This window comes from Neovison vison, chromosome 6 (assembly GCF_020171115.1).
Source record: "Neovison vison isolate M4711 chromosome 6, ASM_NN_V1, whole genome shotgun sequence".
In the NCBI taxonomy this organism is placed as follows: domain Eukaryota; kingdom Metazoa; phylum Chordata; class Mammalia; order Carnivora; family Mustelidae; genus Neogale; species Neogale vison.
The window spans coordinates 36495138-36521276 of record NC_058096.1 but is presented as its reverse complement, the minus strand read 5'-3'; positions in this window follow the sequence as shown (position 1 = coordinate 36521276).

The window sequence follows — 26139 nt, the reverse complement described above, 5'->3', positions numbered from 1 at the left end:
TGTCACTTCTTCACACATGCATGATTGTATGTTCTTTGAAAAAAGTCTTCAGTTAAGGCACAAAATATTATGAGATTTTTGTCAATAGTTCAGAAAATAAAGTATTTACCAGTGTGCTTAACAAATTGGGTCTATGTTTGCACAAGTTGTTTCTGTTATTATCATTATGGTTATGCTGAAGTCTTCAGTGAGCCTCGTGTTTATTATATTTGGTGCATAGGAAACTGATAATGACCTGGGTGTTATAATGATAAAAATTACTGTGGGGGCGCCTAGGTGGCTCAGAGGGTTAAAGCCTCTATCTTCAGCTCAGGTCATGATCCCAGGGTCCTGGGATGAAGCCCTGAATTGGGCTCTCTGCTCAGCAGGAAGCCTGCTTCCTCCTCTCTCTCTCTCTGCCTGCCTCTCTGCCTACTTGTGATCTCTGTTAAATAAATAAATAAAATCTTAAAAAAAATTACTGTGAAATGAAACTGTTAATAGTGAATTATCTGCTACACACATATCCAGTATTAGGTATTGTGTACCTATTATTATCAAAATGGTGACCATTTTACAGATGGGAGCCATAAGCTCCAAGATTAGATGTCTTGTTCAATTTTTATACTCATAGAAAATAGTTGATCCAACATTTAAACTTGGACCTCTCTGTGTCCAGAGCCCTTGGTTGTGCTATTGTGAAGGCTGCCTCTGATGTCACATTGTGTTTGGATTCAGAATTATGTTAAGACTTCTATATTGTGGGAAATTTTATGTCCTCTAAGATGTTATCAGATATGATACGATTAGTTTGTAGACATAGTAGCTTCTTGAAAGTAAGTCAATTATTGTCCTTTTTGTTCTAATATCATTATTACAGGAGGGATTAATTCTATTAGCATGAATTAATTTGGTGCTGTAATTGTTTACTGGTAAAATGATCTACATGACTTTGTCTGAGACCTTTTTTTCACAATGCTGTTAATCACTTGACCAAGTTTGTGCCAGAAATATACACAAATCATACTTAAAACTGCTTTTATGACAAATGGCAATCTGAATAATGACCAAGGCACATGAGTTACCAAAAGTACAACTAATAATACAATTTACTAAGATAATATAGAGTTGACACGTGTGAAATAGTTAAATTTCTAAATCTGATACTTAATAAAACTTGCTACTTACGTATCGTAACATGGCACTAGTTATTATAAAACAAGTCACACTAGTTTCCTATTTTATCTCCATTAATGAGAATTAACAGTAAAAACTGTGTTATAATAAATTTCATGCTCTGCTATATCCATACCTTATAAATACTTCTCCACAGTTAGATTTGATAAGATAAAAATTAAGTTAATTAACTTTTGGAGTCATCGGTTAATTAAGCTGGGTAATGAAGAACTACATGCTGAGCAAAGAAATCATTGACCCAGAGTCATGGAATAAAATAAAGGCTTTTAGATTATAAGTATTTGTTCAGTATTTTACACTCATCTTGTATCTTAAAGCACATTTTCATCTTTTAGCTTGTGTGTGTGAGGGGTGTACAGTTATAAATAAGAGTATCCCAATTACTCTCATTATTAATATTCCTTTTTTTTTCCTAAGATTTTTTATTTATTTATTTGACAGAGAGAAATCACAAGTAGATGGAGAGGCAGGCAGAGAGAGAGAGAGAGAGAGGGAAGCAGGCTCCCCGCTGAGCAGAGAGCCCGATGTGGGACTCGATCCCAGGACCCTGAGATCATGACCTGAGCCGAAGGCAGCGGCTTAACCCACTGAGCCACCCATATGGTGTCTGCATTCCATACAAAGTATTTAGAGATGGGGGATGCACTTTGCAGGAGTTGTATAAGGTTAAAAGTTACGCAACAATAAAAATATATCTGTCTTTGATTAACTCACATTGTAAATGAAAATTTCTGTATTTTACTTTTAAGAAAAATAATTTATATGGTATCCTAGATTTAGTACAAATTAAAGAGGAAGAAAATAAGAATATTTGTAGTGCATCAAGTCATGCATTTTGGACAGCATGCCCCCATTCTACAGGCATTAATAATGTATTGAGCCAGGAGTACACTGCTAGTGACTGCAGACCAAAATTTTGTCTTGAAATGCACTCCTCCGAGATAACCATATGGCTCACTTCATTCAAGTCTGTTCTTAAATGGAACATTATCAGATAAGCTTTTTATGAATACTTTGTTCATATTATTCCCCCTTCGCTTTCTCTCCCCTAATCCCATTTTGTTTTTTATTGTATTTTTATACCAACTTACATAATAGTTGCTTTGTTGTTGTTGATGATAATGTTGTATGTTTGCTTATTACCAATTTCTCTCACCAGACTGTAAGTCTATGAAGTCAGAGACTTTGTTTTTGCTAACTCTTCTCTCCTTCACCTGCCACAATTATACAGACAGCAGTATTTGTTGACCATTGAATAAGAAAACACAGGAAATTGAAAACATAACCCAGAACACATCTAAATAACAAATCAATTAATATGGATATTAAAAATTGTAGAGAAGTAAGCATTTGATAAAATACAAAAATCATTGTTATAGTTACAAAGTAGTGACAAAATTTATAACTAATTCTCACCTTCATAGTGTTCTAAGGATTTCCTTCTGATAGAAATTTGTGTTCAGAACACTGAAAGTACACTTCGGTCACAATCTGCACTTGGCAGTGAGGCAGAGTTCAGCACATAAAAAGACAAAATAAGTCAGGGAGAGGGAGATTCAGGAATTGGCATTATTCTCATGCCCTTGGAACAAGACAGATGCTAGGAAGTGGCCTAGATGCAGAGCTGTGCTTCTGACAGGTGGTGGGATTCTAACAGGAGATGACATTTGATTTACCATTTGGTAACCCAATGAATCAATCAATTGGTCCACTTTCTGCTGATGATATATACTCTTTATATCTTTCAGATTTTGTTGCCATACTCATTCTCTATTAGCTATCTCTTTGTCCATTAATATAGTTTATTACAGACTCTCATTTAGTTAATTCATTTCTGTATGGTCTCCGATTTAGTCCCATGATTCTTTTCCCGCTCCTCTGTTTCTAATCTTGTATTCAAAACACATATCGTCACTTCAAGATTCCTCAGGAAATTCATTGCTAAAGATGCTATTACATTTTTTGTTGTTTTTATTGATCGTCTGTCTCCTGCCACGTAGAATATAAACCCTAAAAGGGGAAGACTTTTTTTGATGTTTTATTTCTTGATATCTCCCTACTTAATAGACACTCAGTAAATATTTATTGAATGGATAGCATCATAAATGGTCAAGGAATTAATTCTAGTCTTTCTTAATTCTGATCAGGCTGAGGGTCATAGACCTGACTGTGATTTTCAAAACTGTTTTCACATATATAACAACTTTTACATCTTCTTTTACTTCATGTCTTCTCTCCCTTGATCCCCAAACCTCCTCCCTCCCTCTCCCTACCTCCACCCTGCCACAGCACACACACACACACACACACAGAATAATATCTGTACTTGAGCCCACCCTGCCTGCTTCATGTTCTACGAAGGGCACCCTATTCTGAAGATCTGTTATTTAGTTAGGCACCAACAAGGCATAAAATTCATAGCATCATTTAAGGAGTTAATTGCATGCTGCTGGACCTTAAAGCACAAAGGGAAGAGAGGGAGAAGATGAAACTATACAATCATGACTGATCTTGTACATCCTGTTACAGGTGGAGGAGAGAGACAGAAACAAAGAGAATCAGGAAGTTGGGACACACATGCACAGATGGTTGGGAATGCTGAATTGGGACGGGGCTATGATAATTAGTACAGTGTCCTGAAAGATCCCTTTGTATTACACGGTCCTCATCATGTTATATCCTTTTATCCATTTACTAATTCTCTTTGTCCAAAGTTTTACCTGGTCAAAAGGACCTTTCAGAATGGGAAGGGAAGGACAAGAATACTTCAGCTTTTTCTACCTCAATTGAATTTGCTCCACACTGACTGGGAGTTAAAATCAGAGGGTTTTGGACCCAGCTGTGAGCAGTTAGTAAAAGCTGGAGATGATAGGCATAGGTTGATATAGAATATATCTTTATTTTGCCTGTTTTGAAATTTAGAAAATTAAAATCACTTTGGGTACATAACTTAGTTACCTTCTAGAAAAATCTCAATTCAGTCTAACTAATATCAAATTACATCCAATAATGATCATATTAAAGAAAACCAAGGAGTAGGAATCAAGATACATGCCAAGCAGAACAAGTGCCACACAAAGGACTTCAGTTAAGATGAGGGACATGTTTTCATTGAAAGGAAAGAACAAAGAAGAGAAACAGGAAGAAAGTGGCATGGAAACAAGAATCAAAAAGAAGACGGCATTCAAATTTATGAAACTCTCATGGAGAGCTGTACCTCTTTTGAAGTTCTTTTCTAAGGCTGTTCCTGGTTATAAAATCATATGATTTATGATTTTGCTCAGTGTGAGAAAAAAAGAATGACGTTTTCAAAGATTTTTGTTTAAACTATCTGGAAGAGACACGCATGATTCTGTGTTCTTTTATAAATGATACGTTGATTTTAAGATAACTTTTATCTTACCCAGCACTTTCACTAACAACTTTGCTCAAACATCTCTAATATTAGACTTGTAGATGAGGTGAAGGAACACAAAATGACTTTGCCAGAAAGAAAAAGAACTCTTTCCTTTCCTCTTTCTTCTAATTTCGTTCTTCCTTTTTCCCTCTCTGTCTCTTGTTCCCTCCCTCCAAACCTCTCTTCCCCCCTCCCTCCCTTCTTCTTCTTTCTCCCCCTCCCTTTCTCCCTCCCTTTCTTCCTTCTTTCCTTCCTTCCTCTCTCTCTTTCTTTTCTTCTTTTCATGAATGGAAAGCAAAAATGGCATTGAGCTGAATTGAAAGATGATATATGTGAGTGTAATAAGCATAGAAAAAAAAATAGTGTGTCATAAAGAAATAGCCTACTAGGACTTTCACCAGATAATCAGTCCTATCATTAAGGAATAAGGTTGCCTGAATGCTGTGTGTGTAAATGTGTTTTCTAGCCAAATTCATACTATTGAAGTTTTTGCAACAGTTGACAGTTTTCTGATATAAAAGCTACTGCCTTTGTCAACAGAATGAAGCTCTGGCAGAAACATTTGGCCACTTTTTCAAATCCTTACATGTGGGAGACACATCCGAATGACTGAAGGACTAATGTAGTAATGAATGGTGCAAAAACAATGTTACTGTGCAATTGAGGGCAGTTATTAATTTGTTTCAGTTGGGTGCATGTGCCAGAAAGCTTTGTTTATGCGAGGCAGTTGAGGAGAGAAAGAGATCGCTCAGCCTGCGGGAACAGAACAGCTAAACATTTCTTAAACAAGATCTGTTCTTGAGTACAACACAATGTCACTTTCACAAGTTTATAGTCAAGGTGAAAAAAAAAAAAAAAAAAGGAAAATTGTAACCAATCTTCTTCAGCTTTTCTCCAGATATTTAAATTAAAGAGCAGCAGGGAGTGGAAGATTCCACCTACCCACCATATTTTTTCTCATGCCCATAAGAATAAGTACTTAAGAAATATAAGTGTTGCTGCTATACAAGGTGGCATTCTTATACTTACATGCTGGGATTTCTTATATGCCTTTGAGCTTTTAAGTACAGATAATTAAAACATGCATTGCTCATTTTTTAATATTTAAATTTCTATTTAAAACTTACAGCTTTATCAGTTTCAAATTGTCTAGACAACAATCATCTCTGATTAAAGAATTATTCTACCCCCAATCTGCTTTACTTTTTTCTAATTTGAATATATTGAAATTAATTTTTATGCCATTAAACTGTTTTCATGTAAAGTTATATATTTAGAACAATACATTGGAAAAGTACAACACTTTTACAGTAATTAAATAATGAGTCATCTAAATCTGCATCTTATTCATGCTGATTTTAAAGTCTCTCCTATTGTTTTGGCTTTTTGCTTTATTTTGTTTCGTTTTATGTATTAACAGTAAACTTCAAGCAAAATTCTCAGAGATTGAAAATTGAAGCTTGGGAGAATACTGTTGAAAAAAAAAGTCAATTTCTCAAGGAAAAGAGACAGGTATTGATGACCTCTAAGACCTGCATATAATATCCATGATTTGGGGCACCTGGGTGGCTTAGTGTTTAAGCCTCTACATTCAGCTCAGGTCCTGATCTCAGTGTCCTGGGACTGAGTCCCATATTGGGCTCTCTGCTCAGCGGGGAGTCTGCTCCCCCCCCCCCCGCCTGCCTCTCTGACTACTTGTGATCTCTGTAAAATAAATAAATAAAATCTTTTTAAAAAAAATCCATGATTCTCTCCCTAATAATTAATTTTTTTTTTTTTTAAAGTTTAAGTGCTCCCTTCTGGGACATTTTAACAATAAATTTCCAAAGACAAAAAAAGGTGGACGGGGAGCATTGGGCATTCCTGTGGTAAAGTAAGGGACTTAGAAGCAGAAAAGTTCTTCTGGAAATATCATCCCTAGAGTCAAAAGGAGGGGCTACTGAGGAGTACAAAACCCAGCAGACTCAGAGAGGAGAGGTATTTGCATAATCTTCACAGTATGCTTTCCATTTCACTGTGAAAATATCAGGAATGAACCAGAAATTCTGTGATTGGATACAGTGAAGGGGACGTTTTGAAGTATCTATATTATTGTATTACCACATGACTCATTTTACTAAAGATTACAAGGTTCACTTAAGGTAGTAGCAGTATGGGAAAGGTGTTGAAGAGTTCATTCATCATTGGCAGAAAAGGGAGAAATGGCCATAACTGACAGTAAGTCTGTGGCTTATTACATCTACTGTCTGTGTTATAGGGATTATGGGTATTGTTATAGGCAGTTGCATTTGACTATATTTACAGACGAAACATAGGGCAATGGTTTAAGGCTTATTTCAGGAAGGACTTTATTTCCAAGTTGCAGACTAATATGACTCTACTGGCAAGGCAAAACAATATAAGATTCAAAAATCTTATACCACATTGGCATTTACATTTTTCCCCCAACAAAGCTATGTAAATACTCTGTGAAACATTCCTGCATTAACTCAGCAAGGAATTAAGAAAACCTTGAACATGCAGAAAATATCACAGACTGAAATGCTTTTGGCACTAGTGTACAAATATATACTAAACACAAAAAATTACAAAGGTAAAACAGTCCTGTTGTTTCTCTCAGAATGTGAGATGGCAAGTTTCTAAAGAAATATTTTTGTTCTAATTCCACTCAGTCAGGTCAGGTCAAGGTGAGATAAAAATGAATGCAACCTTCATTTTTACATTCAGTTTCAATGTACTCTTTCTTCCATTTCTTTCTTTCCTTTTCTCTCTCTCTCTCTTTTTTTTTTTTCTCTGTTTCTTTGTCCTTGTAGGAGGTCTTCTTGGTCAAATAATGAATTTTTAGTATTAGTATTTTCACAAAGGTATGAAGTTCTTTGCTTTGTTTCTTCTGAATTTTGAATGCTCACCTTGCATTAAGAATCTGCCCTATTTGTTTGGAGTCAATAATGCAACTCCATGAGATGTGAGCACTAGAATATTACCTTTGTGCACTAATTAATTGAATATGGTAATGAGGGCATGACTACAAAGTCAAAGTCAGAGAAAATGAGAAAGAAGGCAATTTATTTACCAATGCAGAAACAGTGAAAGCAGGTTTTACTGTCCCTAAAATGATAGTTTCTCATAGTTACACTTTACACATGTAGTTATATGTTCGTATTTGAATAGATACATCATGAGAAGCATCCATTTGATTTTAGTTTTTAACTGAAAAGTAGTGGTAAGCCATTAAACCTAAGATGTCAAGCTAAACTATGTGACTATTGTATTAGTTCTTCCAAATTACTGTTTAAAATGCTTAATTTATTTCTGCTTTATATTTTTAAGATTTAAATTTAACTCTACTACAGCATATTTTATATCCAAATCATTATATTATGAAACTACTGTAGACAGTATTTCTTGCTTACCTTAACTATAATTTAAGGGCAAAAGTAAAACTGTATGCTATGAGATAGCTGTTAATACAATGATTTTAACAGACAAATGCAATTTCTCAAAAAATTATAAATAATCAGTAGTCAATCATAGATGAAACATTTTATTTTCTATGAAAATAGATATTATCTGTTTAAGGAATTATTTACTTATTTTAGAGAGAGAAAGTGGAGGGGAAACAAAGGAGAAGGAGAGAGAATCTGGAGCAGACTCCCCACTATGCATGGAGCCTAATGTGGGGCTCAATCCTACAACTGAGATTGTGACCTGAGCTGAAATCAAGTCAAGCCTTCAACTGACTGAGCCACCCAGGCACCCCTAGGTATTGTTTGTTTAACTGAAAAGGTTTTTTTCCCACCCTACCCAACCTGCTGTATGGACCAAGGGAAGACCCCTCAAGATGGACCCCTTGGTGTGAATTTTTTTTTTTCTATTAAAAACAATCAAAACCCAGTAAATTCAGGAAAGATCCTTTAGTTCCCCCTCAATGACCTAAACTTACATAGGAAAGGAGAACCTATACCAAAAAGAGAAGGAACTGCATATGAGGGCAACCTTTGCTTTCCAAGCATCTCTCACCTTCCTGATAATGGTCTTCCTCTTGTTTTTATCCCCAGACCCTACCTCTCTCCTTAGCTCAGGATGTCATATAAGCCTCTTACTGCCTGACTGGAATTTCATCTCTGTGTGGATTATTCATATGGTGTTGGGGAAGAATTTATTCTACCCTTCAAGATCCTTCTAGCTGAACTAAGAATCAAATTGACATGAGACAGATTAACAGAAGAAAGTCAGATTTACTTGTGTACATGTGGGGGATACACAGAGATGGAAATTCCATAGACAGTGAAGCAACATAATGTTTACATGAGCTAAGGAGAGGGTGAATAGAAAAGGGAGAAAAACCATTAGCAGGAAGGTAAAAGGAGATGTTTGGAAAACAAAGTTTTCCCTATTACACAGATAAGTTCCTTCAATAAAGGAGAATCTCTGCTAATAGGTCTCTTCCTGTACAAGCAGACAATTGTGGCACTTTTTTTCTGATTTTCTGGTTTTGGACTGTTTTTAACTCAAAAACATTGTTCATGCCAAAGTGGCCCATCTTGAGATGGCCTGCCCATGGCCCCTACAGTGGGAAACTAAATTTGGTTTTCTCCTGTCTCATGTCAATTCGAGTCTTAGTTCAGTTAGAAGAACCTTAGATAGAAGAAAATTTATTCCTCCTTGATACCACAAAAATAAAATTGGTAACCTTTTCACTAAAAATAATAGATTTTTATTTTTCTTTGATGGTCAATAATTTCCCTCATATTTTCGGACATTTTTCATAGAAAATTGAAGAGTTCCATAAGATACATGAACTGTTTTGAGAAAATGTGTATCATTAATGTCTCTGCACAAAGCAAATTAAGAAAGAGAAGAAGATTGGAATTTATGGAGTTGGCATTTACTACCAGTGTCACATCTAAAATCTTCTATATTTTTGGAGATACCGTCACGGAGGATGACTACCAGGCTTTTCCACCAAATGTCACTTTGACCACTGTCAAAGAGAGATTATGTTAGAAAACTGGACTGATGATGCATGGCATTTACTCTGGTCATATTAAATGTAATGATGTTAGGTATTGTTAATACAATATTTTGCCATTTGCCAGTCAACTTGTAGAATTTTTATCTATTTAAAAATTTTTTTAAAACAATATTCATTCACCAAGAGTAGCTGCTCCCAACATAAGGAAGAAAAAAGTGCAGATATAACTGAATTAATGTAATTTTTTTCCTTGGTGAGTGACAGAAACGACACCAGATGGAGTCTTCACACAAAGGAAACTTTATTTGCAGCAAATAAGGAGTTCATAGGGAATTACTTCCAAAGCTCTGACTCCCTGAACAAGGGTAAATGAGCACCTTTTACTTAGGGTTATAGGATAAATATTTAAGAAAGGGATCCTTCTCATCATGTAAAGAGGTGGGCATAAGGTCGCACATGTGCCTTAAGGAAACATCCCTATACCTACATTATATATTATGTAAATGAGGTTTGTGCTCCTTTATGGGCAAAGATATTAGTATTATAATGAGATCAGAGTAACTGTCATTCCATGGTCCATCTGTGCAAGGGTGAGCTGGGTTATGTCCATACTGGTTTGAGTGGTCTGGGCCATCAGAATTCTTAATATGGTCAGTCCTTATTTTTTGAGGGGTAGTTTCAATTTCCATCACAAGATACTATGCACAGTGAGTCCTACCTAAGTTAGGAGATAAGATGAAAAGAAGAGCTGATGGTGCACCTGGATGGCTCAGTGGGTTAAAGCCTCTGCCTTCAGCTCAGGTCATGATCCCAGGGTCCTGGGATTGAGTCCCGCATCGGGCTCTCTGCTCAGCAAGGAGCCTTCTTTCCCCTCTCTCTCTGCCTCTCTGCCTACTTGTGATCTCTGTCTGTCAAATAAATAAAAAAAGAAAAAAAAAAGAAAAGAAAAAAAGAAAAGAAGAGCTGAAGGAAAAATGTGGGACTGATGGTTGTGAATGTAAGCAGGTGAGCAGTAAAAGTCAGGTCTTGCGGTCTAGCTGGTAAAACAGATATTTAGATTTAAAATTAAACTTAATTTTTTGATAATGCTTGATTAGAATAGAACTGTGTTTAAATCTAGAAATACTCTTATAAGTAAGGATATTATATTATTTATATATGTAATATGTTATATAATGATGAACCTGTCTATCTATCCATTCCCTTTACAATACCACACAATCAATTTACTTCTCTTACTACAGTTATTATTGAAAGTAATCCTTTGTGTAACTTAAGTATCTTAAAGTACCTTAATATGACTCAGTTTTTCTATTGCATTATTTCTTTTTCTCTCAACTATAGGCCACTTCAGTTTACTTTCCATTTATAAATCAATCTGTGAAATTTCCAGTCTCACTGTTGTGACTTAAAATACAAGTGACCACACTATGGCAAACATTTTTGTTTTAGTAATTGATACATAAAAAGAGAAAAATTAACTTTCTCCTAATTCAAATATGATACTATTATGAAAAAAAATTCTAAGAATATTTTCTTTCTATATTTTTCCATTTAGTCAAATATATAGAAAATTACTTTTGAGAAAGGATTCATTTAACATTAATATTTCAGAGCAAGATTAGCCCAATGCAGTAATTTGGGGCTTCTCCATCTAAAGCAGTGATTCATAAAATATAATGTAGATCTGAATCATCTGGGGGTGCTTGTTAAATATGCAGATTCTTGGCTTCTCCTCCACATTCATTGAAGCAGAATTTCTGGGGGGAAATTTTTATGCAGATAAATATGGATCATAGTCTGCCAAAGACTTAGCTAACTGAATGAAACTAGCTAGCCTCTTAAAAACTACAGATTTCCATTCCTTCTGTGTTCTTTGAAACGCATCTTAAAATTCACAGAGTGCAACAAAATTAGCCAGTTTTCTTTTCTGTAAAAAAGGAACTAACATTTCTCAAAAAGCTAGAAATTGGAAGGGTAGGATTCAAATGCAGATCTGTCTTGCTCCCAAATTTGTGCACTTTTTGCAGCAATATGGACATCTATTCTAGTTTAAGAGTTTCTTGCATGAATATGTGAATTACTTTTCTATCTTTCATTGCATAATCATATAAGGAAAAAATGTGGAGTTAGATTTTGCCTATGTTTAAGTTACAACTTTATAATTTTAAAAATAATATAAATGAAAATCTTGAATTCTTACCCTCCAAAACCTTTATGACCTTTATATTTCAATTTCTATTTACCCATTCCTTTCCTCTAATTAATTCTTTTCCCATTTTCCTTTGTTTTACTTTTTAAAACCCATTTTGTCCTGTATGTCCTGAATTAATTTTCATTGCCTTTGTTCTCAAACTTTCATCTCTAATCTTTGTGACACTTTGCTTTATCCCCTTTACAAAATGAATGGAAGCAAATAAATTGAGTGAAAAAAATACCACAATTCACTTAAAAAATTTAATTTTGAAGTGCTTTATTTAAAAAAGAGCTGCAAAAAGAATCTGAAAACTTCCCACAGTTTATTACATTTCCTTTTCCATTCCCTCTCTCTCTGTCTGACACTTTCTCCATATATGCTCAGAATGAGTCAGTTACATATGCCTTATTTGGTCAGAGTGTAATTATCAAAATAGGAAAATTAATATTAATTATGTAGTCCAAAGATGTTCTAATTTCATCAATTGCCTCAGAAGCAAACTAATTTACTAGAATTTGATCATGGATCACATGATGTATTAGTTATCATGACTTTTTTTAGGCTTTCTGATTTGGAAATTTTTCTTCATTTTTCTTTCTTCCCAAATATTTGCATTTTGTAGAGGAAAGGACAGTTATTATATAGAACATTGCATAATGTGGGTGGCACAGCATCAATATTGAAATTCAGTTAATCCTTCCCACAGAGATTAGAAATTCCACATTTAAGATATATTCTCTAATATTTGATACATATGCTTAAGTTATGACTTATCACTCATGTTGGTTATGTCTTCTATGTCTCATTTATATTTTGTCTACTTAGGCAGTCTTGTAGTGAATAGTCCTTGAATTTCCTTTTGCCAAGTAAAGGTGCATGCTCTCTTACATGGAACAAAGATACTCATCTAAATTGTGAATTGTCACTTTTAACCTTAAAAGAAGCATCATCTGCATGAATAAAGCTATTTTGTTTGAATTACACTTTGGTACAAGATTGTTACCAAACAATAACTATCACAGCTGTTAACCCAGGGAAGCAATGGGAAAGCCATAACACACTGCATCAGCCAATTCTTCTAACCCAGGGAATCCAAGAGGGGCTGGACAAATAAAAAGCATAACTCCTGGCTGGGTTTGCCAACACTGTTGCTGAACGAACTTAGATAAACTTATCACAAGTGAAGCCAATAACTCAAGAGACAAGGGTTTGAAAAGGAGAAAGAGAGAAATTTATTTCAGGTGCCTACAGCCAGGGAAACTAGCAGGTTCAAGACTTAAATGATCTCTCTGCAGACAAGATGGACATCTAGGTCTTTATAAGGAGAGGTTGGGGGTGGTGGTGGTGGTGGTGTACAAGAGAGTAGGTAGGTGCATGTGATCATGGGTGGGAGTTGATATGTGTTCACTCCTTAAGGGATGAATAGGATGTGGTCTTTCAGGCATCACTTTGCTATCAGGGCTTTTCTGGTCTGGTGGTTGGGGTGTTCAGTCATTGCAAAACACTTTCATTAATGCCTCAAGATAATGCAATAAGAAATGACGGGTTTTAGTTAGAACATGAGTTCATCAGTCTTGTCTCTTTCTGATTTTAACTGTTGGGGTCTATAGTTGAGCAAGGGGACTCATTAAGAAAATAACAAATCTTGCAACTCTATTGTTTCAGTTCACCTGGTGTATCTTTGGAAATCTCTTATTTAGCCTTTTCTTAACTACTTTATCTCTTATATTAAGCAAATAGTTGAATCTTCTGTGTATAAATCAATTTGGGAATACTTTTCTTACAATGCTACTTGCACATTTATTGATATGTCTGCTATGTTTAATCTCAATTTTGTCATATGTTTTTAATCATCGTGAAAGAGAGGAAAAAATATCCTCTACACTCCAACATTTTCCAGCTGGACTGAAAATTGACATGAGACAGATTAACAGGAGAAAAATAGCAGGGTTTTATTTTGTATGCATGGAGACCAATCATGAAATTAAGACCCAAAGGAAAGACCAAGGCAAACAGCTCATACTTTTAGACAAATGGCCAATAAGTTGTGAGGAATTGACAAGACAAAGAAAACTTAACTTTGGGAGGCTCTGTTAATAAAGAATTCTACACAGAATTTGTGGCTGCAGTATTAAATTAGTACAAAGTGGGGCACTTTCGGTTCTGGGGTGCCTGGGTGGCTCAGTGGGTTAAAGCCTCTGCCTTCAGCTCGGGTCATAGTCTCAGGGTCCTGGGATTGAGTCCCGCATCGGGCTCTCTGCTCAGCAAAGAGCCTGCTTTCCCCCCTCTCTCTGCCTGCCTCTCTGCCTGCTTGTGATCTCTATCTCTCAAAAAAAAAAAAAAAAATTAAATTAGTACAGAGTAAAAAGATTTGTTTATATAGCCTTCTCAGCATTAAAATTCCCTGTCTCCAGTAATAAGAGTATCTCTCTACCTCATGATAAAGGGTGGGTACCTTTCATATAAAATATATATTTCCTGCTTTCATGGGGACATCAACTTTTAAGTAACTTTAATTTAAAATAATCAATATGCTAAAGTGGCACATTTTGGAGCAGCCTGCCTTTAGCTTCTATGGTGATATATTTTCCATGTACTCATTTTTTTTAAGTGCATTTATTTCCCTGTTATTTAGGCTTTTAGTATCTGATTCATTACATTTCTGTTGTAGCCTTTCACCCATATTTTACCTATTCAACAATCAATAAACTAATTCTGCTTTTCCCATTTCTCTCTCCCTTCTGTTCTGATACTAATTGTGTTTTTCTTCATCAGAATATATAACATTTGCATACTGTTCTTCCACTTGTATCCCATTTTTGTTTTGTTTTGTTTAAAAGATTTTATTTATTTATTTGACAGACAGAGATCACAAGTAGGCAGAGAGGCAGGCAGACAGACAGGAGGAAGCAGGCTCCCTGCAGAACAGAGAGCCTGATGTGGGGCTCGATCCCAGGACCCTGGAATTGTGACCTGAGCCAAAGGCAGAGGCTTTAACCCACTGAGCCACCCAGGCACCCCAGTTTTGTTTTGTTTTTAGAGTGTTTGTGAGTACAGTTGGTTTTAGGCAACCATTCTTTTCCTCAGCTACTCGGAAGATCTTGCCAGTGCATTTGTATTTTCTAATCTTCATCTTTGTCATGGTGTTTGAAATTATCCACAACTCATTTTTTATCCTGAGAAATCATCCATGCCTTTATTTTATATAGTTCTATTATTTCAATTTCATAGTTTTATTTTTTAATCTTTTATAAAGTGGCATTTTATAGTGACTTAAGATATTTTCATGAAAACAGTCATTCAAATATGCAAATAAACAGTTGAAAAAGTAAAATATTATATCTGAATGGACATGTTTTTACATATGTGATATAATAAGTATTTGATTCTAAAGTAATAAAATATTTTAAGTACATATTTGATTATTCTATTGACATCTCTGAAAGTTTAAATAAGTTAGCTAACTATGTCTTTTGGTAGATATTTGTCTTAGTAAAATGGGAGATAATCTTCTAGAGTACTTTCACTATGTATTATACATATGATTTTCATCTATAACAGTAAAGAGCTGACATGTACCTAAGTTGTAAACCTCACTGCAGCAAGTATTGCTTTCTAAATGACTTGTAAATGAGGCACAAAAGATTAAAAGACACTGTTACATTTGTTCTAATATATATCTACTTTATTTCACTGACTCTGTTGGAACACAGTGTTTCTTAGGAAGGGGGGATTTATGTAAGAGAATGCCAACCCATGTAGCGTTTGAAAATTTTAGAAATAGGTCATTGGAATGATAGACTCTTCAGTGAAATATCATGGTGCCTAATAGTTTGATGCCAGCTATTTAAAAACTTCAGAAAAATTAAAAAGAGAATGGATAAATGTATTCAGAAGATGAGTCACTACCCTGTTGTCAGATGTGAAGTATCTGAGGGTGGATCACAGCTGATGGCCACAGAGCTGAGTCTACACACCCAAAGAGCAGTGATGTTGAACATTAGATTAGGTCTGTATAGGACTTCAATGTTTTAACAAGGTAAATGGTAAAGACTTAAACAAATATCTGCATCTAATAAAAAAAATACTTTCAAATTTGATAGATTAAAAAACAAGGCTACAATATTTTGAAGCTCCTTCCTTAAGTGCTGGTGTTTATTTTCCCATGTTTTGAAACTATGCTGGCTTTGTGAATTGCATTAACCCTAGGACATGGTTAAATTTATGTTGTGCAAGTTCCAGAGCTTAAATCTTAAGAGACCTTATAGCCTTCATGCTTGATGTTCATGAAATATTGTCCCGAGACTGATATATAAGGGAATTAGTCTTGTTTACTGCAGGCTAAAAGGTCACTAGTGATTAGGACCAGCATCCCACAGCCAACAGCCACCTTCTCTGCACATGGTGTTACTGGGGCCACCTTGGATCTTCTAGATCAGCTGTTCTTTTTACAGACTGCATCCACATGAGTAAGTCTCAGCGCATTCAAAAGGGACTCTATCCAGCCACCCCACAGAATGTTGAGAAATATTACATTGTTGTTGCTTTAAGTTATCAGGTTTGGAAGTAATCTGTATGTCAGCAATAGTTAATTCATGCACAAAATCTTCTGAGATATTCACAGACAAAATGAAACATTAAACATTCAAATAACACTTCTCAAAATATTCTTAAATTAGACACATGCATAGAGAAAATAGTTGGAATAAATTACTTTAAGATTACTTCCAAATCTGGAATTTTGTCATATTGTGAAGAATAGCTTTAGATCATAAGGATTTCCCTCTGAGTATTCGCATCAGCCAAAACTTAGAACATGAAGATTTTATCCAAAATATTTGTCTCTTCCCCCAAACACCCCACTTGTCAAAGGAAAATCTACCTTAGAGATCTGAATACTGATCAGTACAAAGAGTGCCAACCTGTGAGGTGGTCAAAAATGTGAGTTACTCAGCCAGACCATTTGTTCAAATAATGTCTCTCTACAGCCTAAAGTATACTATCTCTTGCATTCTAGTTTACTTTAAAGTGGAGATAGGCTATCATAATTCTTGACATTTGCAAAACAAATCTAGTGACAACAAATCTGAATTGTAATACTAACCTTCCCAAACTCTCAGTCTTTTCACCCACCCTGAGTATGCCAGAAGCTTATCTGTCCTTTCAACTATATACATCATTTCTAAGAACTCAACTAAGGTTATATAAAGTCAACATTCTCTTCTTTTTCACATTCATGTTTAATGAATTTGTATAATATATACTTGAGCTAAATAATTTCAGAATATTACGCCTGATAAAATCACTGTCTGGGAATACACACAACTGACTATTGGTATGTAACAAATAATAGTGGAAGTAGAAGTGTGGATTGTATTAGAGTAGTTTAACACTCATCAGTGTGTAGCTGTGTACTTTGGTTAGGAGTTTAAAGAGGGTGCTTAATCAACAGTTAATAAACAAAACAGTTAAGTGGAGGCCAGCTAAGGAACTAAACAAAGCAGAAATAGATTCATAGATACAGAGAATAAACTGGTGGTTGCCAGAGGTGGGGGGCAAGTAAAATAAGTGATAAGGGTTTATATCCAGTTATAAAAAACAAGTCAAGGGGAAGTAATGTTCAGCATAGAGAATATAGTCAGTAATATTGTAACAACTCCGTATAGTGACAGGTGGTAACTAGACCTATCTTGGTGATCATTTCATAATGTATACAAAATCAAATCACTATGTTTGTACACCTGAAACTAATATAATATTGTAGGTCAATTATAATTCAATATAAAAACTCCCATATTGTATTTTGATGAAAGAGAAAAATATGCAATTATAAAAAATAATGTTAAGATATTTAAAGGTATAATGTTAAGAACCAAAAATATTGGGGGGGGGGATTTACTTAGTAGTAATTACATACTAATAAGATTCTTATACTGACTTTAATTTCTAGAAGAAAATTTAAAAACTGGCTCCAAATCAATAAAACACTAAAATTTTAATAAAGGAAGCTATTATAAACATAGGTAAATTACAACTGAGAGATCAGTACTTTAAAGATTCTACAAATTAATTAGAGAGAATTAGTCACAGACACATATTGTTATTGACTTAATAAAGTCTTAAAATTCATTTAGCAAAAATTATTTGAATTATAATATATATTATTCTAAAAATTGATTTGGTGTGTGTATATGAGTTAATAATAGATATATCTCTAAGCAACTTACCACCACACTTATACACATACAAAACACACAGACATCACAGTATTTACTGTAATGGATTTAAATTTAACATATGGGCATTAGGACAATGAAAGATAAACCCAGTTAACTGAATCATTATATTTTCCTAAACTTAGGTACACCTGTTTTCTACTATTTTCCCACAAAACCTTTTATCCTGTACCCTTAAATATATTACCCCATATTCCTTATAAAAGAATATTTTTATTTTAATTACAGCTACAATGTAGAGATTATGTAAAATTTGAAATCTGTCCTAATTATGCTGTCTATGATTAAAAGGGAACATAAAAAACTGCATAACACACCTAAACAGAGTAGAAATAGAAAAGTTAATTGACATGATTACAAGTGTAGGAGATCCCAAAGATATGAAATGAAATGGAAAGAATAAAATCAAAGACAAAGTACCAAACAGCATTAAAACTTATCACTAACTTATTAAATTATTGAATATTCTTTTTTGAGAAAACAAGAGTTTTTATTACTGGCTAGATCTATAGTTTGACAGATAATAAAGAAATGTACTAAAGGGAGTAGTTTGGTTTTGGTCCAATCATTTGAGGAAGCTTTATAATCTGAAGCATACTTTGCATTTCTAATGTGGGCAATTACTAGATACCAGGCCTTGATTATAATTTTCATATAAAATGTAATATGATATATGAATGTAGGCATGCTGTGACAAAGTGTCTTAAATATCTGAATACTAATATGTCAAAAGGTAGGATTCATCATTTTATAGGAGAAAAATTCCACATTATTCATCTCTGAAAGAAGATGAAGAGTTTTAGGAAGTCTATAGGACTTTTTAATTAGCATTCACTCTTATATATTACAATAAAAGTATACTTTGATGCAATTTAACATAAAAACAGACTCAAGGTACAGAAACACTGCAAAATCCAGCTAATAAAATATCCAACTTGAACAAAAAGTTACCCTCAAAAGAATGTTGGGATTACTTTACCTGGAATATCATAACAAGTAGATAAATGAATTAGTTTTTAGGTTAAAAGTACATTGTAAATGTTATAAAGAGGAAAGGAAGAACAAAGGCCTGAATGAAAATTACAGAGTTGAAAGCATAAGGAGTAGAGCTCTAAAATTGAACAAGTTAGGCTTTATAAAAAAATAATTGTTAAACAAGATTATTCTGTGGAGATGTCATCTGTTTAGAACTTAAACATTTGCACACTATTCAAATGTCAATTAAAATACGTTAAGGAGGTGCGCGTGTGCAGTCAGTTAGGCCTCTGCCCTTCCTTTGGCTCAGAGCGTGATCTCACGGTCCTGGAGGGTCCTGGAGGGTCCTGGGATTGAACACCCCCATCCCCATCACCGCATCTTACTCATTACTCAGCGGGGAGTTTGCTTCTCCCTCTCCCTCTGTGCTCTCTCCTGTTTTTGCTCTCTTTCAAGTAAATGAGTAAAATCTTTTTAAAAAGTACTTTAAGGAATAAAACAAGATAAACACTTGGTCAAAACATCCTATAGACTACTAGTCAATCTATTTGAAATACTGATAATGAATTTTTTACCAAAAAAAAAAAAACAAAAAAAAAAAAACCCAAATCCACTAACAGCTGAAATTTGAATCTCTTGTTGCATCTAACACTGGCATAAGCTGATAAATAGGATCCTCTCTAAGGACTGACTCCTGTTTTTGTTTACCTTATCTAGTTCTCAGACTCAGATTTTGAATCTAATCGTTTCTTAACCCTTTCAAACTATTCAATCTTTTGGACATATGACTTTTTACTCTTCCTCATGCTCCTTAAATCACTGTTTTTTTTAGGTTTTTGCTTTTTTTCTTGTTTTTCTTAGCTAGCTTATATTCTACCATCCACCACTATGAATTACTCCATCAATAGCTTCTTTGTCCCTTGCTCCAACCTTTTTACTCCACTGATTACTGACTACTCTGATTACAACTGATTTACTAACCTGAATAAATTATTACTTCTTAATCCGGGTCTAGAGAAAGATGTAAATCCACATTGTGTACTAGAAATTTATGCCCATGTACATTCAAATGGGTTAAGAGATTAGAAGTTCATGTATATTTTCTAGTTTCTAAGTCATTTCACTCTCCTATCGGACTCTGAACAATTGTGCCATTCTTCTCTAGCCTCCAGTATATATCCTCCCTGATTACTGTCAAATATTTATCTTTATCCTTGATTCACCAGAATGGTAGAAACAATAAAACATGAAACAGTAGAAACAATTACTTTTCTTATATTCTCATCACTAAATCTATTAACATACCTACACTCACCCTAAGTATACTTTGTTTTCTGTTAAAGCAGTCAACCTCCCTATTATAACAAAGTCTGCTCTTCAACTGTTTCCTGTTTTCTGTATCAATTTGATAAGCTTATATATCATATTTAACAAAATCATTCTTTGAATCTACTTCCTCCTCCAAGATCTGTCCTGTTCCTCTGTTCAATTTAGCACAAATATTCTTCAAAAGAATAATATTAACATATATTTGTTCTCATCATTTTCTTGATTAACATTCTTTCATCAGTTAATGTCCAATAGGTCTTCACCATGCCATTCTATCAGAACAGCTCTTGAGGATGACACTGATAACCTCCACAAATTAAATTTATGATAAGTTCTTACACAGTTTGTCAGCAGCATTTGATACTATTGATGTAACTTTAAGAAACAGGAAAAAAAAACAAACCTTCTTTCATCTTCGGATGCTGAGATGGCATCCGATCTTGTGTCTACCTCAGTTGCATTTGTCTCTTTTTCTTAGACATGTTCGCTTATTCATAATCATGTCTTTCTAAACTGTTAACATGTCCCGTGGCTCAGTCCTTGGTTCTCTTCTGTATCTAGATACACTATCTAAATGATATCATTCAGCTTTGTGGCATTAAATGCCCTCTATATATGAATGGCTCTTGCATTTTTATCTCCAGCTTAACTTCTCCTTTGAACTCCTGGTTCATATATTCAATACCCTACTCAACATTTTATCTAGATGTATTAGTTTGAGTAAAGGCCGAGAGGTTGTGATGGGGATACTTCAAAATGTGGTGGTGTTAGTGTATAAAGGTTTATCGTCTATTCACATTGCAGTCTAGAGATGAACAATCAGACTGTGCTCAGTGAGGTCAAATAAGGACAGTTTCCTTCTGTATCATTTCTTCACAATCATCTGCTGTGTTGTCCTTATGTTTCTGCCCTTTTATAACTTTCATTATGCAAGAAATAAAAAAAGGAAGAACAAGATTAGAACATTTGTATTTCAATACACAGGCTGGAAGTTACATATATCACTTCTACATACATTTCTTTAGATATGTTTTCTTATCCAGACTGAAAAACTTTGAGAAAATTAGCTAAATTATGGATGTTTCAGTGATTCATCTACCTGTTAATATTATATTAGTTCATTTGAATCAATGCTCCCACTAAAAATTGAAAAAGCTGATCAAGATTTTTAAAATATCTATCCAAAGAAATTACAATGTTAAGAAGTAATGAAATATGTGATGACAGGATTTGAGAATAATATTTAGACTAAAAAAAGCAAAAGTAGATTGAATCTGTATTTCTTGGATGGGAATCTTACAATTTCAAAATAAGGTCATTAGATTAAGAATATAATTGAAACTTTTGAGGGTCTTACAGGAATAGGAGTAATAAAAGTAACTGAAGTCCAGTAACTGCAAATGTGAGAAAATTATGAAACCCTGTATGTCCTGTAGAAAAATTAAGAAACCAAAACTCAGTAGCAAGGGCAAAGCAAAGGTAGAGAAGTTCATGGAAAGACTGATAACTAGTTTCAATTAATTTCAGTCCTGAAACTGCTTTCAGGTATACTTGAATACCAGGGCTTAAGCAGCTTGAAAGATTAAGATATGATTTCTCCAGTGGCTAGGTGGCTCAGTCAGTTAAGTGTCTCCCTTTGGCTCAGGTCATGACCCCAGGGTCCTAGGATCCTAGGATCAAGTGTCCTAGGATCAAGTCTCACATTGGGTTCCCTGCTCAGTGGGGGGTGTGCTTCTTCCTCTCCCTCTGCCTCTCTGTTTGTGCTCTCTTTTCCTCTCTCTCAGATTAATGAGTAAAATATCTAAAATATAAATTCTCAAAAGGAAACTATCATCCAATCTTCAGTTTTTGTTCATAATTTTAACACCATATATGATAAAAAAAAAAAAAACTTGGTTTAAGAAGAAAAGGACCACATAAATGAAGAACAGAGATAAATCACAAAAACAGATTCATAGGAGAGTTAGATAATTGGTTCACGAGACAAAGGCCTTAAGTAAATAATCTTAATATGTTCAATGATATAAAATATGAGAAATTTTGTAGAAGACTGGAAGCCTTTATAAAAGAGTAATCAATTTTCTAGATAGAACTGAAAAAAATAACTCAGTGAAGGCATTCAGCAGCCAAGTACAGTTGGATGAAGAAAATACTAGCAAACTGGAAAATGGCAAGAAAGAAATAATTCTAATAAAATCCATAAAAACAGATGAAAACTACAAGTAGGAATATAACAAATGGAAAATATATGAATAATAGGCTTAGAAAACAGAGTATACAGAGTAAAAGAAAGGAGAGGATAAGAATTCTCAGGGATTATAGTTGAGATATTTAAAAAAAATGAAAGATATAAAACCATATGCATAGGTATTGAAGAAATAATAATGAGAATTGGAACATATCTGGACCTAATAGTAATTAAATATTTTCTTAAAGCCTTAGAGTACCTTCTAAAAGTAATCTTGGAGAAAAAGTGAACCGTGAATGTCCATATTAGAAAAAAGTTGAGGGGTGTTTCTGTGGTGCAGTCAGTTAAGCATCTAACTTCTGGTTTTCACTGAGATCATGATCTCAGGGTACTCGGATTGAGCCCCACTTCTGGCTCCACCCTTAGCATGGAGTCCATTTAAGATTCCCTCCCTCTCCCTCTGCCTCTCCCCACCACAAGCATGCACATTCTCTCTCAAATAAATAAACCTTTTTTAAAAAAGTTGAAAAGATGAAAATAATTGAATTAATTATTCTTCCCAGAATTTAATGCAAAGAAGGAATAAAAGGAAAACAGAAGAAAGATAATAGCAAAGTAATGAATATTCTTTCTTTAATGACATCAAAGAAAGAGGCTATGGCAATTAAAATAGAGTCAAAAAGGCAAAAGTTGGCACTTTCAAAACTCTAATAAAATTGGTGGTTTTTCCAATAAAAAAGATAACATAAATGAATAATATCAAAATATTATCTTTTATACTCAGGGTAGAGAATCTCCACATGGACTTGGCAAAATGTTTGTTTCAGAGAGTGCATACCAGTCTTTCAAGACCCATATACCTGCTGTATTCCTCAGGACTGGAGAAATGATGATGAAGAATCATCTTAGCCCTATAAAAATTACAACACTCAGGACAAAGAAACCATAGAACCACAAAACAATACTTGATGATATAAAATGACATAAAGGAAGATAAAAACTGTTCCTAGTAAAACAGAGGTTCATCTGTTGAACTCTCCAAAGAGCCAAAATCAGAGGAATAATCATAGTAGTGTCTTTGAATTCTCAGTGAACAAAATTAATTTTGCTAATTTTAGTATATGGAGAGGTAAATAGTGATTAGTATTCAGATTACCTTTAAACTAATTATTTAACATAAAAGAAACAAAGGAAGTTGGACCATGAATGAAAAAGACTTAAAGAAAAAAAAAACTACTAGAATTTATACTGCTCATATGTAAAATTCCAAGGTTCTATTGGGCAAAGATTTTTCAAATTAATATCTATGAAAACTCTCAAATTGTCAAATCATGGTCAAACCATTCTTTTTCTCCTTTTTTTTTTTTAAAGATTTTATTTATTTATTTGACAGAGAGAGGGATCACAAGTAGGCAAAGAGTCAGGCAGAGAGAGAAAGAGAGAAGCAGGCTCCCGCCAAGCAAAGAGCCCCATGCGGGGCTCAATCCCAGGACACTGAGATCATGACCTGAGCCGAAGGCAGCGGCTTAATCCACTGAGCCACCCAGGCGCCCCATGATCAAACCATTCTTAAAAACAAAACAGAGCAACAACAAAAAAATGGATTTGATTCCTGCTTGGGCAAAGGAAAAACACAGACAAAGAGTAACTTCTCACAAAAGGAAGAGACAGGGTTTTTAGACCTAGGAGGAAGGGCAATTTAGGTAAAATATACCGGAAGTTGTGTTTTGATTGGCTCAATCAAAGAAGGATTGCATGCCAAGAGGATAGTCTTAGGCCCGGACTGTGGACTCAGACTACAGCTTTTAGGAAACTATGGAATGAAGATAAATATGGGTCTTTTGGTTTATCACAGGAATTTCCTTTTTTTTGCTTTTTTTTTCAAATTTATGATTTTAAAATTTCTTATTTAAACTCCAGTGAAGGGGTACCTGAAAGGCTCAGTCGGTTAAGTAACCTACTCTCGGTTTCCACTCAGGTCATGATCTCTGAGTCCTGAGATTGAATCCAGGATCTGGCTGTGCACTTAGCAGGAAGTCTGCTTGAAGATGTTCTCCTTCTACCACTCCCAACACTTGGGCATGCGCCTGCTCTCTCTCTCAAATAAATAAAATAATTTTTTAAAAAAATAAAAGTAAACTCCAGTGAAATATTACATCCAGTGTAATATTAGTTTCAGATGTACAGTATAGTGTGATATGACAATTCCATACAATACCCAGAGTTCATCACAAGTGCACTCCTTAGTCTTAGTCACCTGTTTGACATTTCCCCCCACCCCAAACACCCCTGTGGTCATCTGTTCTTTATAGTTAAGAGTTTGTTTCTCGATTTGCCTCTCTCTCTTTTTACCCCTTTGCTCATTTGTTCTGTTTCTTAAATTCCATGTATGAGTGAAATCATATTATATTTGTCTTTCTCTGACTAACTTATTCTGCTTAACATAATACACTTTACCTCCATCCACGTCCTTACAAATGGCAAGACTTCATTCTTTGATGTCCGAGTAATATCCCATTTTGTGTGTGTGTGTGTGTGTGTGTGTACCAGATATGTCATTTGCAAATATATTCCCCCATTCTGTAGGTTACCGTTTAGTTTTGGTAATTGTTTTTTTCACTATGAAGAAGATTTTATTTTGATGAAGTCCCAATAGTTTATTTTTGCTTTTATTTTCCTGGCTTCAGGAGACATATCTAGAAGGAAGTTTTTACAACTAATGTCAAAGAGGTTACTGCCTGTAACCTCTAATATTTTTGTGATTTCAGGTCTCACGTTTAGGTGTTTAATCCATTTAGGATTTATTTTTGTATATGGTGTAAGAAAGTAGTCCAGTTTCATTCTTTTGCATCTTACTGTCTAGTTTTCCCAACATCATATGTTGAAGAGATTTTCTTTTTCCTATTGGATATTCTCTCCTGTTTTGTTGAAGATTAATTGACCATATAGTTGTGGGTTCTTTTCTGGGTTTTCTATTCTGTTGCATTGATCCATGTGTCTATTTTTGTTCCAGTGCCTACTGTTTGATCACCACAGCTTTGTACTATAACTTGAAGTCTGGAATTTTTATGCCACCAGTTTCTCTCTCTCTCTCTTTTTCTTTCTTTCCCCCCACCCCCCTTTTTCAAGTTTGCTTTGGCTATTTGGAGTCTTTAGTATTTTCATACTAATCTTAGGATTCTTTGTTTTAGTTCTGTGAAAAATGATAGTGGTATGTTGATAGGAATTGCATTAAATGTGTAGATTGTTTTGGATAGTGTAGACATTTTAACAATATTTGTTCTTCTGATCCATGAACATGGGGTGTTTTTCCATTTCTTTGTGTCCTCTTCAATTACTTTCATCAGTGTTACAGTTTTCAGAGTACAGGTCTTTTACTTCTTTTGTTAGGTTTATTCCTAGATATCTTTACTGTTTTTGGTGTAATTGTCAATTGGATTGGAACTGTATAGTAATAAAGGCCTAACTCAAGAAGTAAGAAAAGTATCAAATAAACAACCTAAACTTATACATAAAAACAAACAAACAACAACAAAAAACCAACAACAAAAAAAGAAAAAACCTAGAAAAAGAGCAAAAAATGAAACCTAAAGCCAGCAGAGGGAAGGAAATAATAAAGATTAGAGCAGAAATAAATGATAAAGAAACTAAAACAAAAAACAATAG